Source organism: Salvelinus alpinus, chromosome 5, assembly GCF_045679555.1.
Source record: "Salvelinus alpinus chromosome 5, SLU_Salpinus.1, whole genome shotgun sequence".
In the NCBI taxonomy this organism is placed as follows: Eukaryota; Metazoa; Chordata; class Actinopteri; order Salmoniformes; family Salmonidae; genus Salvelinus; species Salvelinus alpinus.
Window position 1 is genome coordinate 34,724,911 of NC_092090.1, and position 16,208 is coordinate 34,741,118.

The 16,208-nt window shown below is 51.0% G+C and overlaps 1 protein-coding gene across 6 annotated transcripts in view; it reads right to left on the reverse strand.

Annotated features, from left to right (window-relative positions):
- The window catches only part of LOC139575984 (SH2 domain-containing adapter protein F-like), a 123,077-nt gene that overhangs the window by 49,608 nt on the left and 57,261 nt on the right, over positions 1-16,208 (reverse strand). The window lies entirely within an intron of this gene.

Below are 16,208 nucleotides of genomic sequence, written 5' to 3' on the forward strand. Positions count from 1 at the left end.
CTGTTGGAGATTAAGCTTCATCACCTCGGTACTGTGGCGAGCAGACAGACAGAGATAGAGAGACAGTGTTGTCCTCCTCAGGCTGCCTGTCTCTCAGTGTAGAAGCGCTGCCACTCTTTACACTCTCACAATCACACACCCGCTGCTAGTACCCGTGGCAACAGGAGGAACGGAACCACGCCACCACCTTTCTCGTGACAACAGAACAACACTGACCTGTAATAATAGGTACCTCAGATATAATGGCCCATACACACCACATGAGGAACTGAAAATAAACCACTGCCACGCCTCCATTCATGAATGTTATTTCTCATGCTATCGCACTCATTGTCCACAACAACATTAGGACCGAATTGTAACAAATCAGAAAAGTAACACCAGTGTTTTGCTCATTAGGCCACACCGTAGCAAAACGTTTTAAATGTTTGTAACAGAAAACGAAAGAGAGCATTTCTGTTCGTTTCAGAGCTTTTTCTTCCATTTTACCTACTGAACACAGCCCACTTCAACATGTAGGCCCACAATGAACCAGAAAACAGGAGCAGCAGAACCCTGGAGGCAGATATAAACACTGGTCAACACAATGCATGGTATTGATCCCTCCCATTTATTGGAAAAGGCTCTTAGTAAACAACAAGTCAACAGTGAGACCTGTTTACCAATACTTCCCCTGTAGATTGATACAGGACATGGACGCCCTCAGGGGAACATGGATTAACAGAGTTCTCTGACAATACAAATAGTTACACAGCCAGCCATTCAGCCAATGACCTCACTCTAGGCTGGGTCGACCTTCAGCAGGTCATTTACATACTGTGGAGGTGGATAACCACGGTAAGCTTCTTGCTGTGTTTCCATCATGATGTGATTTCCTTTGCCCTTCCCTTTGGCGGTATTAAACAAAACATTACCGCCAACAACGGTCTTTCTGAAGGCAGAGAAAGTGAAACATTCTCTGTGTTCAGCAAGTCCTGTTCGACTCACAGATAACCCCTGATACGCTTCCTAGGGTTCTGTATCGGTCTGTTCTAGATTATAGCTTTGGCACCTCTCCATCAACATTGGACCATATCACCTTCATCTTTATAAATGATAGATAACATGCTGCCAGTCAAATGCCTCTCCTTCCATGTTATTTTGGCGGCCGACAAGGGCCTGTCTTTTAACTGGACCCAGTGGTGGTGGTGGTGGTGGTGGTGGTGGGGGTGGTGGTGTTGTCCCCTTCTGCTCCCATTAGATCAGGCCTGGCCTGGGGGGAGGATGGGGGAGCCAGGGCCCAGCTACTCATCTCATCTCAGCCTGATTGCACTTGACAGAGGATAAAGTCTCAACCGGGACTACAGTACACAGGTGATTCACGGGTCATTTGTACCACCAAACACTCAGACAATCAGAGAAGGCAGATAAGAGTGGTCCCAGAATAAACCAAATGATGCCACACAAGTAAGATAAAGACATTGTAATCACAGAGGATAAGAAGCTACAAGAAAATCACTGACTGATGTTGATAATAAATCAGAGAGCTTTAGGGCTTTTAGATTGCGTGGGGGAAATATATTCATCAGTTACTGTTGTGCAACTCCCTCCTGTGGAGCAAACCAAACAAAAACAATTAAAAGGAGGAATGGTTTTGCTTTTGAAAAGTAGTGAAAGCACTTCAGGACTCCTGACAGTCACTCATGAATTAATATGATTTTTGTTATTGTTCTCCTTGGTGAGAGACCAGAACACAGTGACTCAGTTTGTTTGTAAATCAGCTTGGGAATGGCGATTGAGAAGTGACGGTAGACTACAACTGAATCCAAAAAAGAGCCGACAACATTGAGTAGACAACATGTCAGTCAAGTTCATAAAGGATGTCTACCCTCAGATGAACCTCCTCCCACTTACATATTCACGCTATTTGCATATTGTTGGAATGAGAACATAAAAGAGAGCTCATTTTCCTTAATGAGTAAAACACAAAGCAAAAGTCAAGAAGCGTAAACAAAATGCTAATCGCTCCCGAGGGTTCTCTATGCACAGAATGGGCTCTTCTTGTAAACAAAAGTCATCAACCAACAAATACAAGGCAAGTCCTACGTAAATATGAACATTTAACTTGACTTTTACCCAATTAAATAGTATAGGCTAGACCTAACCCTTCACTATACTGTTTTAGTTGGTGTGACATAATGCATGTTTGTAGAGTTCAATATACATAGGGTCTCCCGGGTGGCGCAGTGGTCTAGGGCACTGCATCGCAGTGCTAGCTGCGCCACCAGAGTCTCTGGGTTCGCGCCCAGGCTCTGTCGCAGCCGGCCGCAACCGGGAGATCCGTGGGGCGACGCACAATTGGCATAGCGTCGTCCGGGTTAGGGAGGGTTTGGCCGGTAGGGAGGGTTTGGCCGGTAGGGATATCCTTGTCTCAGTATGTAAAAATGTAATAAAATGTATGCACTCTACTGTAAGTCGCTCTGGATAAGAGCGTCTGCTCTTGGCCGGTAGGGATATCCTTGTCTCAGTATGTAAAAAATGTAATAAAATGTATGCACTCTACTGTAAGTCGCTCTGGATAAGAGCGTCTGCTAAATGACTAAAATGTAAATGTAAATGTAAATACATTTTAAGTGCAGGAGCAGTCCAGAGGTAGTTGATTGATGGGCTTGAGTACTGTACAGCCCAAATGACAGGGATTATAGCTAAAGATTTGTCTTATTCCTCTGTGACCAGGGTCAAGTCACTTCTCGTCACCGCCATGCCAATCTGAACCCCAAATGAAAAAGTCGTTAGCATTAGCATATTTAATTCAGCAGCCCAGAAAGTCATAGCTCTGCTTGGAAATGGGATCTTACTTTTCATTTCCTCTATTAAGATAGAGCAGGAATCTCATCTAACACCACAGAACTATAGTCAGACATTCACACCCACATTTCCTATGAATTACATTAATAGAGGCTGTGTAAAGCAGAGCAGGTTTACGTTCACAAAGGCACTGTTAATCACGGAGCTGAGCCTTAGCATATTTTTGGGGAATCCATTTTGTGATAGGATCTCATGTCAAAAAGCATAACGTTATTCTAGTATCATATAAATCCTACCAAGGCTGTAATAATGAGCTAACAGAGTGCAGAAGCTATAGTATTGTAACAGTCTGCCTGCCAGGCTATGTTAAACCCCATGCTTGTGTATTTTACAATGCCTCTCTGCCTAGCTGGCTGTGCACCATGGCTGTGGCCACAGCCTGCCACGTGGGCTTTGTCCTCCACACTACACCAGCAGGCTGGAGCTTGGCATGGAGAGCTCTGCCATTCCCAGCTCCCCTAAAAGCACCTCTAGTGAAAGTATGGGCCATTTAGGTCGGGTCGACTCTGTTCTGCTCTGCTGGCCCGTTGTTTTTGGAAAGGCAGTGTCACGCGGCACCCTCATTAACATCAGCCACATCCATTACCATCAGGAGTTCTGAGTCACAGGGTGTCGGGAACATCAGCCCCTTTGGAGGACCAATGAATCCCAAACCAATAAAACAGAAACCCAATAAACATGAACGATGCTGAGTGAATAACCTTCGTCTCATCCATTATTTACAATGCGGAAAAACACTGAGGGAGATGGGAAGAACGGGACACGATCGATGTGGAGATGTAACGTCAACGATATCATGGAGGTTGTTAGTGATGCCATTCATGGGTAGGATCAGGTAGCGTCATGGGTCAGGACCCGTTCGTGAACAGTATTTCCCTTCACCTCATTGGAAGTCATCCTACTTCTGTACGCTGTCAGTAACACACACTTCCCTAACCGGTCTCTCTCAGCCACTGCAGATGTCACTGTGGTAAATATACGCAGCTGTTAGAAAAAGTACTCTCTGGAGAACGCTGACCTTACAAACTGAATCAGAATCGATCGTCTCATTGCGATGTAAACCTGTCATTGAGACTGAACATGTAGAGTAGTCAGGGAGGAGAGCAGTAGTTGGAGCTGATCAGGAATGGACTGGAACTGCAGTCAACAAAAGAGACTAATCACAAGACTTTGGGAAAAGAGATGGTAAACTGACAGGAGTTATGTACCCAACCAAGTCTCTCCCTCTCCCACTGTATACACTGCTTGTAGCAGCAGTACAATCATCCTGCATGTGGTTTGGCCCACTCCTTCACTTCAACAGGAATGTCTCCATCTGTGCCAAACTGCCTTTCACAAAATGTAGATACAAGCAGAACCAAAAGAAAGACCGGATGAATAGAGTTGAGGTTGAGAGAGTACGGTGGTTGAGTAAGGGAATGCACATTTTGATTGAAGCCGTCTGCTGCCTACGTCATGATACGAACAGAATACCACATGCCATGATACTACACAACCTATCATATTATTTCATAATAAAGTAACCCTAAACACACACACACACACACACACACACACACACACTTCACCTCAGATGATAAACCCTTCCATTAGAGAGTTCTAAAAGACCATGCCATTGCCCTGTTGTCCTGACCTCAGAGAGGCAGGCTGTATCTGCTACTCGCCTGGTATTCAGTGAATGAGAGGAGTGGCAGATGGAGGGGGTGTTTTGGATTCCTCACCAGTAGGTCTGGGCATCTATTCTCAGCTGGCCAAGGTCCCGGTCAAACAACCCCACACACAGTTGGAAAGGCAAACACACATGCAATCACACATACTTGCTCAATCTTGGTGCACACACACACACGCCCTCCCCATTTCTCCACCCACAGTGTGCCAGGGGTGGGCAGACAAGACCCATCCCGCTCAGAGCTGCTTACTAACTAACACATTCTTCTACCTGACGTCTCCCTTCCTCCCTCACTCATATTCTCTCCTTCATCTATTTTCTTCGGGGGATGCAATGAATTCCATACTGGTGAGGTGGCAAAATATCTAATATTCCTAATCAGAGCAGAGTGGTATGTACAGTTGTGGTTCTAACCATTGACCCATGTAATCCTAACTATGTTCTCTCATTCCATAAATGAATAAACCACATTTTCACTGCGAGAAGGCCTCAAGTAGCTGAGAGGAAATTATTTTTGATAGAAATACAAGTAGTAGCAGAACGCAGTACTAAGGAAGCTCTGTGTGCCAGGAAGCATGTGCTTTTGATTCATGGCGAGCATATATGACAACGAATGTGCTTACTAGAGTGCAGTTTTCACATTTCACAGGTTTAGGTGTGTGTGTGGTGTGTGTCTGTAGAGTGGGCTGAGCCACCAGTCCTGTGGGTGTGTAGATGAAAGACTCCACTGACTTCTTGCACTTCCTGCTGAGACACAGGAAGCTCCCAGTTTCCTGTCAGGAAGGGGAGGAGCCAAACTCTCATGAATCCCAACTCAGATTCTCTCGCTGTATTCCAACAAAACCCCTGTCAAAGAAAATGGTTCTTGCACCTTTGTATGCACAGAGAAACTTTTTGTGAAACAGGTTAAACCTTTTACACATCGGCGTTAAATCTCTCAGAGGAGGTGCAGAGTGCCCTTGCCATCTGATTATCACGCTCCTTGTGTAATGATATTTTCCTCTCCTGTTGTCTGAATTCCTGTGGACACACAGCAAAGGATGTGGCCCCAGCAAACACAGTCGTAGCTGCTGAATGATGGCTGACCTTTATCCAGGCAATATTTGAGACATGAAGCCTCAGGACAGATGAAAGGGAAGGACTAGAGTGGCAAATATCACTGGAAGTATTGATGATTTGACCAGCCAGGGCTTCTCCTGAACAATAGCATGGATCAAAAGATGTGTGGTTCAGGTCGGGGTCTATTCTCTCTGCATAAAGCGTTTTTTTGTTCCATTAAAAGATCCTGGTCTGAATGGCTGTCTCGTTGGAGTCCCCCTGCACATTAATAACCTTCAATAGCTATTCAGGGTCCATTTGAGCAGAGTGAAGACTGAAAATCCACCGTCCCCTCTGGGCGAAGCACTGATACACTCACTGATACACTCACATGTAATGCAAACAGGGCAATTCAATTAAGGCAAAGGCATTTGATCACTCTGAACGAAGAGGGTGTCTCGGTCTGAAAGGCACATTTATCACCATCAAGGACTGTCCTGTGACAATGTTGGAATTTGGTATCCTGACTGTTTCCAAGAGGTGACGCATCACAGCTTCCTAGAAATATGAGTCATGAAGCTGATTAGAAACAGTAAATTTGCCTTTCCTCGAGAATTAGTTATGCATCATAAGATAACAGAGATGACTTCTACTTTTTACTATTTCCTCATTGAGCGGGACCAAGAGAGTTAGCAATGCCCTTCATACCACCGTAGATCATGTTGTCTCATGACTGAGAGAAGGAGGAGTCTAGCTACATTTCCTTCTCAATCCAGCTCTAAGAATCGTTTCAGATTCATCACAACCGTTCTGTCACTGTACAAAGACAAGAACAATCATGTTTTGTCTCCACTCCAGATTCAATTTGTACTGATGGAGACAGTGCCAGTAGACAGAAGGACGGGAGAGAAAAGGAGCGAGAGCGAAGGAGCGAGACAAAGCGAGACAGCAAAGGAGCGAGACAGCAAAGGAGCGAGACAGCAAAAGAGCGAGACAGCAAAGGAGCGAGACAGAGCGAATGAGCGAGACAGAGCGAATGAGCGAGACAGAGCGAGAGAGCGAAGGAGCGAGACAGAGCGAAGGAGCGAGAGAGCGAGAGAGCGAAGGAGCGAGACAGAGCGAGCGAAGGAGCGAGACAGAGCGAGAGAGCGAAGGAGCGAGACAGAGCGAAGGAGCGAGAGAGCAAAGGAGCGAGAGAGCAAAGGAGCGAGAGAGCAAAGGAGCGAGAGAGCAAAGGAGCGAGAGAGCAAAGGAGCGAGAGAGCAAAGGAGCGAGAGAGCAAAGGAGCGAGAGAGCAAAGGAGCGAGAGAGCAAAGGAGCGAGAGAGCAAAGGAGCGAGAGAGCAAAGGAGCGAGAGAGCAAAGGAGCGAGAGAGCAAAGGAGCGAGAGAGCAAAGGAGCGAGACAGCAAAGGAGCGAGACAGCAAAGGAGCGAGACAGCAAAGGAGCGAATGAGCGAGACAGAGAAGGAGCGAGCGAGAGCGAAGGAGCGAGAGCGAAGGAGCAAGACAGAGCAAGAGCGAATGAGCGAGACAGAGAAGGAGCGAGCGAGAGCGAAGGAGCGAGAGCGAAGGAGCGAGAGCGAGACAGAGAGAAGGAGCGGGAGAGCGAAGGAGCGAGACTGAGCGGGAGAGCGAAGGAGCGAGACTGAGCGAGAGAGCGAAGGAGCGAGACTGAGCGAGAGAGCGAAGGAGCGAGACAGAGCGAAGGAGCGAGACAGAGCGAAGGAGCGAGACAGAGCGAAGGAGCGAGACAGAGCGAAGGAGCGAGAGAGAGCGAGAGCGAAGGAGCGAGACAGAGCGAAGGAGCGAGAGAGAGCGAGAGCGAAGGAGCGAGACAGAGCGAAGGAGCGAGACAGAGCGAGAGCGAAGGAGCGAGAGCGAAGGAGCGAGAGAGAGCGAGAGAGCGAAGGAGCGAGACAGAGCGAAGGAGCGAGAGAGCGAAGGAGAGAGACAGAGCGAAGGAGCGAGAGAGCGAAGGAGCGAGACAGAGCGAAGGAGAGAGCGAGAGCGAAGGAGAGAGCGAGAGCGAGAGCGAAGGAGCGAGACAGAGCGAAGGAGCGAGAGAGAGCGAGAGCGAAGGAGCGAGACAGAGCGAAGGAGCGAGACAGAGCGAGAGCGAAGGAGCGAGAGCGAAGGAGCGAGAGAGAGCGAGAGAGCGAAGGAGCGAGACAGAGCGAAGGAGCGAGACAGAGCGAAGGAGCGAGACAGAGCGAAGGAGCGAGAGAGAGCGAGAGCGAAGGAGCGAGACAGAGCGAAGGAGCGAGAGAGAGCGAGAGCGAAGGAGCGAGACAGAGCGAAGGAGCGAGACAGAGCGAAGGAGCGAGACAGAGTGAGAGCGAAGGAGCGAGAGCGAAGGAGCGAGAGCGAAGGAGCGAGAGAGCGAAGGAGCGAGACAGAGCGAAGGAGCGAGACAGAGCGAAGGAGCGAGAGAGCGAAGGAGCGAGACAGAGCGAAGGAGCGAGACAGAGCGAAGGAGAGAGCGAGAGCGAAGGAGCGAGAGAGAGCGAGAGCGAAGGAGCGAGACAGAGCGAGAGCGAAGGAGCGAGACAGAGCGACAGCGAAGGAGCGAGACAGAGCGAAGGAGCGAGACAGAGCGACAGCGAAGGAGCGAGACAGAGCGAGAGCGAAGGAGCGAGACAGAGCGACAGCGAAGGAGCGAGACAGCGAAGGAGCGAGACAGAGCGACAGCGAAGGAGCGAGACAGAGCGACAGCGAAGGAGCGAGACAGAGCGAAGGAGCGAGACAGAGCGAAGGAGCGAGACAGAGCGAAGGAGCGAGACAGAGCGAGAGCGAAGGAGCGAGACAGAGCGAGAGCGAAGGAGCGAGACAGAGCGAGAGCGAAGGAGCGAGACAGAGCGAGAGCGAAGGAGCGAGACAGAGCGAGAGCGAAGGAGCGAGACAGAGCGAAGGAGCGAGACAGAGCGAGAGCGAAGGAGCGAGACAGAGCGAAGGAGCGAGACAGAGCGAAGGAGCGAGACAGAGCGAAGGAGCGAGACAGAGCGAGAGCGAAGGAGCGAGACAGAGCGAGAGCGAAGGAGCGAGACAGAGCGAAGGAGCGAGACTGAGCGAGAGCGAAGGAGCGAGACAGAGCGAAGGAGCGAGAGCGAAGGAGCGAGACAGAGCGAAGGAGCGAGACAGAGCGAAGGAGCGAGACTGAGCGAGAGCGAAGGAGCGAGACAGAGCGAAGGAGCGAGAGCGAAGGAGCGAGACAGAGCGAAGGAGCGAGACAGAGCGAAGGAGCGAGAGAGAGCGAGAGCGAAGGAGCGAGACTGAGCGAGAGCGAAGGAGCGAGACTGAGCGAGACTGAGCGAGAGCGAAGGAGCGAGACTGAGCGAGAGCGAAGGAGCGAGACAGAGCGAAGGAGCGAGACTGAGCGAGAGCGAAGGAGCGAGACAGATCGAAGGAGCGAGAGCGAAGGAGCGAGACAGAGCGAAGGAGCGAGACAGAGCGAAGGAGAGAGCGAGAGCGAAGGAGAGAGCGAGAGCGAGAGCGAAGGAGCGAGACAGAGCGAAGGAGCGAGAGAGAGCGAGAGCGAGAGAGCGAGCGAGAGCGAAGGAGCGAGACAGAGCGAGAGCGAAGGAGCGAGAGCGAAGGAGCGAGAGCGAAGGAGCGAGAGAGAGCGAGAGAGCGAAGGAGCGAGACAGAGCGAAGGAGCGAGACAGAGCGAAGGAGCGAGACAGAGCGAAGGAGCGAGAGAGAGCGAGAGCGAAGGAGCGAGACAGAGCGAAGGAGCGAGAGCGAAGGAGCGAGAGCGAAGGAGCGAGAGAGAGCGAGAGAGCGAAGGAGCGAGACAGAGCGAGAGAGCGAAGGAGCGAGACAGAACGAAGGAGCGAGAGAGCGAAGGAGCGAGAGAGCGAAGGAGCGAGAGAGCGAAGGAGCGAGAGAGCGAAGGAGCGAGACAGAGCGAAGGAGCGAGACAGAGCGAAGGAGCGAGACAGAGCGAAGGAGAGAGCGAGAGCGAAGGAGAGAGCGAGAGCGAAGGAGCGAGAGAGAGCGAGAGCGAAGGAGCGAGAGCGAAGGAGCGAGACAGAGCGACAGCGAAGGAGCGAGACAGAGCGAAGGAGCGAGACAGAGCGAAGGAGCGAGACAGAGCGAAGGAGCGAGACAGAGCGAAGGAGCGAGACAGAGCGAAGGAGCGAGACAGAGCGACAGCGAAGGAGCGAGACAGAGCGACAGCGAAGGAGCGAGACAGAGCGAGAGCGAAGGAGCGAGACAGAGCGAAAGCGAAGGAGCGAGACAGAGCGAGAGCGAAGGAGCGAGACAGAGCGAAGGAGCGAGACTGAGCGAGAGCGAAGGAGCGAGACAGAGCGAAGGAGCGAGAGCGAAGGAGCGAGACAGAGCGAAGGAGCGAGACAGAGCGAGAGCGAAATAGCGAGACAGAGCGACAGCGAAGGAGCGAGACAGAGCGAAGGAGCGAGACAGAGCGACAGCGAAGGAGCGAGACAGAGCGAGAGCGAAGGAGCGAGACAGAGCGACAGCGAAGGAGCGAGACAGCGAAGGAGCGAGACAGAGCGACAGCGAAGGAGCGAGACAGAGCGACAGCGAAGGAGCGAGACAGAGCGAAGGAGCGAGACAGAGCGAAGGAGCGAGACAGAGCGAAGGAGCGAGACAGAGCGAAGGAGCGAGACAGAGCGAGAGCGAAGGAGCGAGACAGAGCGAGAGCGAAGGAGCGAGACAGAGCGAGAGCGAAGGAGCGAGACAGAGCGAGAGCGAAGGAGCGAGACAGAGCGAGAGCGAAGGAGCGAGACAGAGCGAAAGCGAAGGAGCGAGACAGAGCGAGAGCGAAGGAGCGAGACAGAGCGAAGGAGCGAGACGGAGCGAGAGCGAAGGAGCGAGACAGAGCGAGAGCGAAGGAGCGAGACAGAGCGAGAGCGAAGGAGCGAGACAGAGCGAGAGCGAAGGAGCGAGACAGAGCGAAGGAGCGAGACTGAGCGAGAGCGAAGGAGCGAGACAGAGCGAAGGAGCGAGACAGAGCGAAGGAGCGAGACAGAGCGAAGGAGCGAGAGCGAAGGAGCGAGACAGAGCGAAGGAGCGAGAGCGAAGGAGCGAGACAGAGCGAAGGAGCGAGACAGAGCGAAGGAGCGAGACAGAGCGAAGGAGCGAGAGAGAGCGAGAGCGAAAGAGCGAGACAGAGCGAGAGCGAAGGAGCGAGACAGAGCGAGAGCGAAGGAGCGAGACTGAGCGAGAGCGAAGGAGCGAGACTGAGCGAGAGCGAAGGAGCGAGAGCGAAGGAGCGAGACTGAGCGAGAGCGAAGGAGCGAGAGCGAAGGAGCGAGAGCGAAGGAGCGAGAGCGAAGGAGCGAGAGCGAAGGAGCGAGAGCGAAGGAGCGAGACTGAGCGAGAGCGAAGGAGCGAGACTGAGCGAGAGCGAAGGAGCGAGACAGAGCGAAGGAGCGAGACAGCGAGAGCGAAGGAGCGAGAGCGAAGGAGCGAGAGCGAAGGAGCGAGACAGAGCGAGAGCGAAGGAGCGAGACAGAGCGAAGGAGCGAGAGCGAAGGAGCGAGACAGAGCGAAGGAGCGAGAGAGCGAAGGAGCGAGACAGAGCGAAGGAGCGAAGGAGCGAGAGCGAAGGAGCGAGACAGAGCGAAGGAGCGAGACTGAGTGAAGGAGCGAAGGAGCGAGAGCAGAGCGAAGGAGCGAAGGAGCGAGACTGAGCGGGAGCGAAGGAGCGAGAGCGAGCCAGAGCGAAGGAGCGAGACTGAGCGAGAGCGAAGGAGCGAGACTGAGCGAGAGCGAAGGAGCGAGACTGAGCGAGAGCGAAGGAGCGAGACTGAGCGAGAGCGAAGGAGCGAGACTGAGCGAGAGCGAAGGAGCGAGACTGAGCGAGAGCGAAGGAGCGAGACTGAGCGAGAGCGAAGGAGCGAGACTGAGCGAGAGCGAAGGAGCGAGACTGAGCGAGAGCGAAGGAGCGAGACTGAGCGAGAGCGAAGGAGCGAGACTGAGCGAGAGCGAAGGAGCGAGACTGAGCGAGAGCGAAGGAGCGAGACTGAGCGAGAGCGAAGGAGCGAGACAGAGCGAAGGAGCGGGACAGAGCGAAGGAGCGAGAGCGAAGGAGCGAGACAGAGCGAAGGAGCGAGAGCGAAGGAGCGAGACAGAGCGAAGGAGCGAGACAGAGCGAGACAGAGCGAAGGAGCGAGACAGAGCGAAGGAGCGAAGGAGCGAGACAGAGCGAAGGAGCGAGAGCGAGCCAGAGCGAAGGAGCGAGACTGAGCGAGAGCGAAGGAGCGAGACTGAGCGAGAGCGAAGGAGCGAGACTGAGCGAGAGCGAAGGAGCGAGACTGAGCGAGAGCGAAGGAGCGAGACCGAGCGAGAGCGAAGGAGCGAGACCGAGCGAGAGCTAAGGAGCGAGACTGAGCGAGAGCAAAGGAGCGAGACTGAGCGAGAGCAAAGGAGCGAGACTGAGCGAGAGCAAAGGAGCGAGACTGAGCGAGAGCAAAGGAGCGAGACCGAGCGAGAGCAAAGGAGCGAGACCGAGCGAGAGCAAAGGAGCGAGACCGAGCGAGAGCAAAGGAGCGAGACCGAGCGAGAGCAAAGGAGCGAGACCGAGCGAGAGCAAAGGAGCGAGACCGAGCGAGAGCAAAGGAGCGAGACCGAGCGAGAGCAAAGGAGCGAGACCGAGCGAGAGCAAAGGAGCGAGACCGAGCGAGAGCAAAGGAGCGAGACCGAGCGAGAGCAAAGGAGCGAGACCGAGCGAGAGCAAAGGAGCGAGACCGAGCGAGAGCAAAGGAGCGAGACCGAGCGAGAGCAAAGGAGCGAGACCGAGCGAGAGCAAAGGAGCGAGACCGAGCGAGAGCAAAGGAGCGAGAGCAAAGGAGTGAGACTGAGCGAGAGCAAAGGAACGAGCGAGAGAGCGAGAGCAAAGGAGCGAGCGAGAGAGAGCAAAGGAGCGAGACCGAGCGAGAGCAAAGGAGCGAGAGCAAAGGAGTGAGACTGAGCGAGAGCAAAGGAACGAGCGAGAGAGCGAGAGCAAAGGAGCGAGCGAGAGAGAGAGAGCGAGACGAGCGAGAGAGCGAGAGCAAAGGAGCGAGCGAGAGGAGAGAGCGAGAGAGGAGAGAGCGAGAGAAGGAGAGAGCGAGAGAGGAGAGAGCGAGAGAGGAGAGAGCGAGAGAAGGAGAGAGCGAGAGAAGGAGAGAGCGAGAGCACACAAGAGAGAGAGCCTGAGAGAGAGAGCGCGAGAGAGAGAGCGCGAGAGAGAGTGCAGCCTTCCATATTGAGCAGTCCTCTGCCAATTGACCCACTGGCTCCCATTCTGGACTTTGACTGTGGCCCTCCGCTGCTCTCAACAGTACACAGGCACACAGGGTGATCTTGGGTAATTTGGTTGCTTGTTTGGATAATCCACCATCTGCCACACTGTGGGCTCTCAAACTACACACCAAACCATATGAGGACAGATTACCATGAAGCTGATTCAAAAACAGACAGAAATAACAGAAGAACATTAATCTGCAGGAAAACAATTATATGAACACAGAAGGTTTAGAGTCTTAGCTTCAAGACACTTAATGATAACTAGGCCTCATACATACTGTAAAAGCTGTATAGTTTAATATAGTCATAAGTGAGCTCCTGTTATGAGACTGGCGTATCTGCTTAATAGGCTTCCTTCACCATGCCATTATATCAGTATAGGACATGTGTATCGGTGTGATACAACAGCACTCTCTCTCTTTATGCTGTATGTGGAGCCCAATAACACTCCACCGTCTCTTTTACAAGCAGCATGTCACATAGTTAAAGATGGAAAGTCTATATGAAGATCTCTCTCTCTCACACACAACTCTTTACAACCTGCCGTCAGTCAGTCAGCCACTGCTAATTTCACACCCTGCTAAAGTGCCAATTAAATGTGTATAACATTATTGCTAAATATAGAAGGTGCACTCACTGGAGCTGCTCTTCTTCCATCTGATAAAAATGACAATTACGCTTGTGGGTTTCCTGTGACAGGAAGACATGGCTGTCTGCCAGGATGAAATCACCAGTGGCGGGAGTGATACTCTGGTATTGTTAGTTCCTTTCACTCATGTCCCTCTCCTTCACTTCTATCCCCAATTAACATTAACATGTCCTCTCCCACAGGGTTTTTGGAGCAGTATGGAACATGCAATCAGGCACACACACACACACACACACACACACACACACACACACAGGTCTAATGCAACCTTACTAAAAGGATATTTGGGAACCCGCTGCAGAATTGCAGGAAGTCCAACATTGGCTGGTGAGTTAAAAATGTGACACGGTAGTGTGAGAGTGCAGTATCACTTCTGAAACATAGAGAGCTTTGATCTCATCATTTCCACTGGGCCTACCTATACATATCCTGTTTGCCCACCCATCCATTACTGACTGTAGACAATTAACACAGTCTCTTTAATCCATCCCCTTTAAAAATCATCAAACATTACCTTCATCCTTTGATAATGTAACAGCTTCAAACTTCTACTGATGATCAGGAGAAAAAAAAACAGAGGAATTAGTCAGAGCAGTTTTATGGAACTAAGTATGTACAATGAGTTTATAATAGATATGGTGGCTCAATAAAAGGGTAGCTAAGCCACCTTGCCAAACCCAGTCCTTTTTCTCTTCTATTGCAAAGGTCAACTCAGCGAGCTCACCACAGAAGTTCATCGTTGATTATCATACCATGGGAAAATCCATCTCAAACTTCCGCCCTGCAAATCAGTGGTCATATATCATGAATCATACGTTTGATTTGTTGTTTGTTTATGCCCGGGGTCAGTTATACCAGTCACATGGGAAACGTCACCTTTTGAGTTATTGGATTTTTTTAAGGGACCTTTAAGAATTCAGGAAATAATGTTAGGATTCAGAATAACCTCGTAGGAGTGCAAATGAAAGCAAGGACTGAATACTGAATGATCAAGGGTAGGAGGGGGTCTGTGTGAGAGGGAGAGAGTCTATAGGTAAAAGCAGACGTCCACCAGACAGCTTTCATCTTCCCAAGACTACGTGATGGGACCCATTTCACACACAGACAGAGGGCCAGAGAGGTGAAGCACACACTTCCAGTTCATAACGCTATACATGAGGTCCTCCCTACTTCTCCTCTATTGTGTTCCATTCTACACACTCTGTGGTTGAGAGCACTCTTTTCCTGGGAAGTGTGCTTTCAAAGAAGGCTTTGAAGTGTTCTTGAAAGTCCCCATGAGAGGGCAGGGGAGGTATAGTATTGTATAAAAGCAGGAAGTGATCTGTCCCAGTCACAGGTCAGTGCTGTGAATAAGCCTGGAGATGATGACAGCGCAAGGGCTGAGGAGAGAGTAATTGGGAAGGAGGGAGGAGGCTGTTGCCGGGCCGCCTGGCTGAGCACCACAGTCCTGCCACCAAGACCAGTCATGGAGAAAACCATGTAGCCACGACCTCAATCGAATGACAACGACGTCTTAATAATATGCCTAGAGAAATTCTGGTCATTTTTTTATGACAGCTGCATCTAAAACAGGTATTTGAGAAATGACATTTACATTTTCAGAAAGTTTGATGTGTTTGGAGTCATGATTGAGTTAAGGGCTTGGCTAGCGCTGTAGGCTACTTCAGGGACTAATTTAACACAGCTTGGACCAGCGCAGAACGAGCATCTACAGAATAATGCTAACGCAATCTCCTGAATGCTGGAGTGCAAATTGCTGTAATGAAGCTATTTCATTACCGAGACGGCAAGCATTGCTGAATAAACAGGAAAAACAACTCGTAGTGCTTCATGAGCCATCTGTGGAGGTGCTTTGGCAAAGAGTGCAGCAGTGTTTACAACACTGATTGCAGGAGGGACACAGAGGATGTCTACTAGAGTGGAATAACGTGCCGATCCAACATCCCCTTATTTTACAACGTCATTACCGCAATGTAATGCACAGTAGGGGTGGGAGTTTGACCATATTTTTTTTTTTTAAATGCAGATACTGGAATAAGGCTAGATACTGGATTAAGGCTAGATACTGGATTAAGTCTAGATACTGGATTAAGGCTAGATACTGGATTCATATATGTTCCAAGACAGAGATTTGCAGTAACCTGTTGCTCCTAATCCCTTGCCCTACCATACACACTAACAGAGAGACACCTCATTCTGTCATCTGAAGACATTACATGGTTTGACCTTTTATTTTTTATATTTAACCTTTATTTAACTGGGCAAGTCAGTTAAGATCAAATTCTTATTTGCAATGACGGCCTACCCCGGCCAAACCCTAACGACGCCGGTCCGATTGTGATACAGCCTGGAATCGAACCTTAATCCAGTATCTAGCCTTTAGTGACGCCTCTAGCACCGAGATGCAGTGCCTTAAACCGCTGCGCCACTCGGCAGTCCATAAAGACCGAACATAACCTCAGCATCTATACACAATGGACTTCAGGTACGAGACGCCAATCACGTCATCTAGTTAGGGAACACTATAGTTTTGAGAGAGTTCACGTACACCTCTGTAGAGAAAAGGAGCCTGTCCAGACACATTAGTTAGGTATAATATATCTGCTGCAGTGTGCTGGATCATGTCCTCTGTGTGTAGATAGATACTTCCCAGCAGGCAGCTGAAACGCTGCTAATGCTTGTAAAAATAAACTGACTTCCTCGGCATGAAACAAAGCCAAGGTTTCTTCTTAAAACAGGAAGCAAAAAGAATC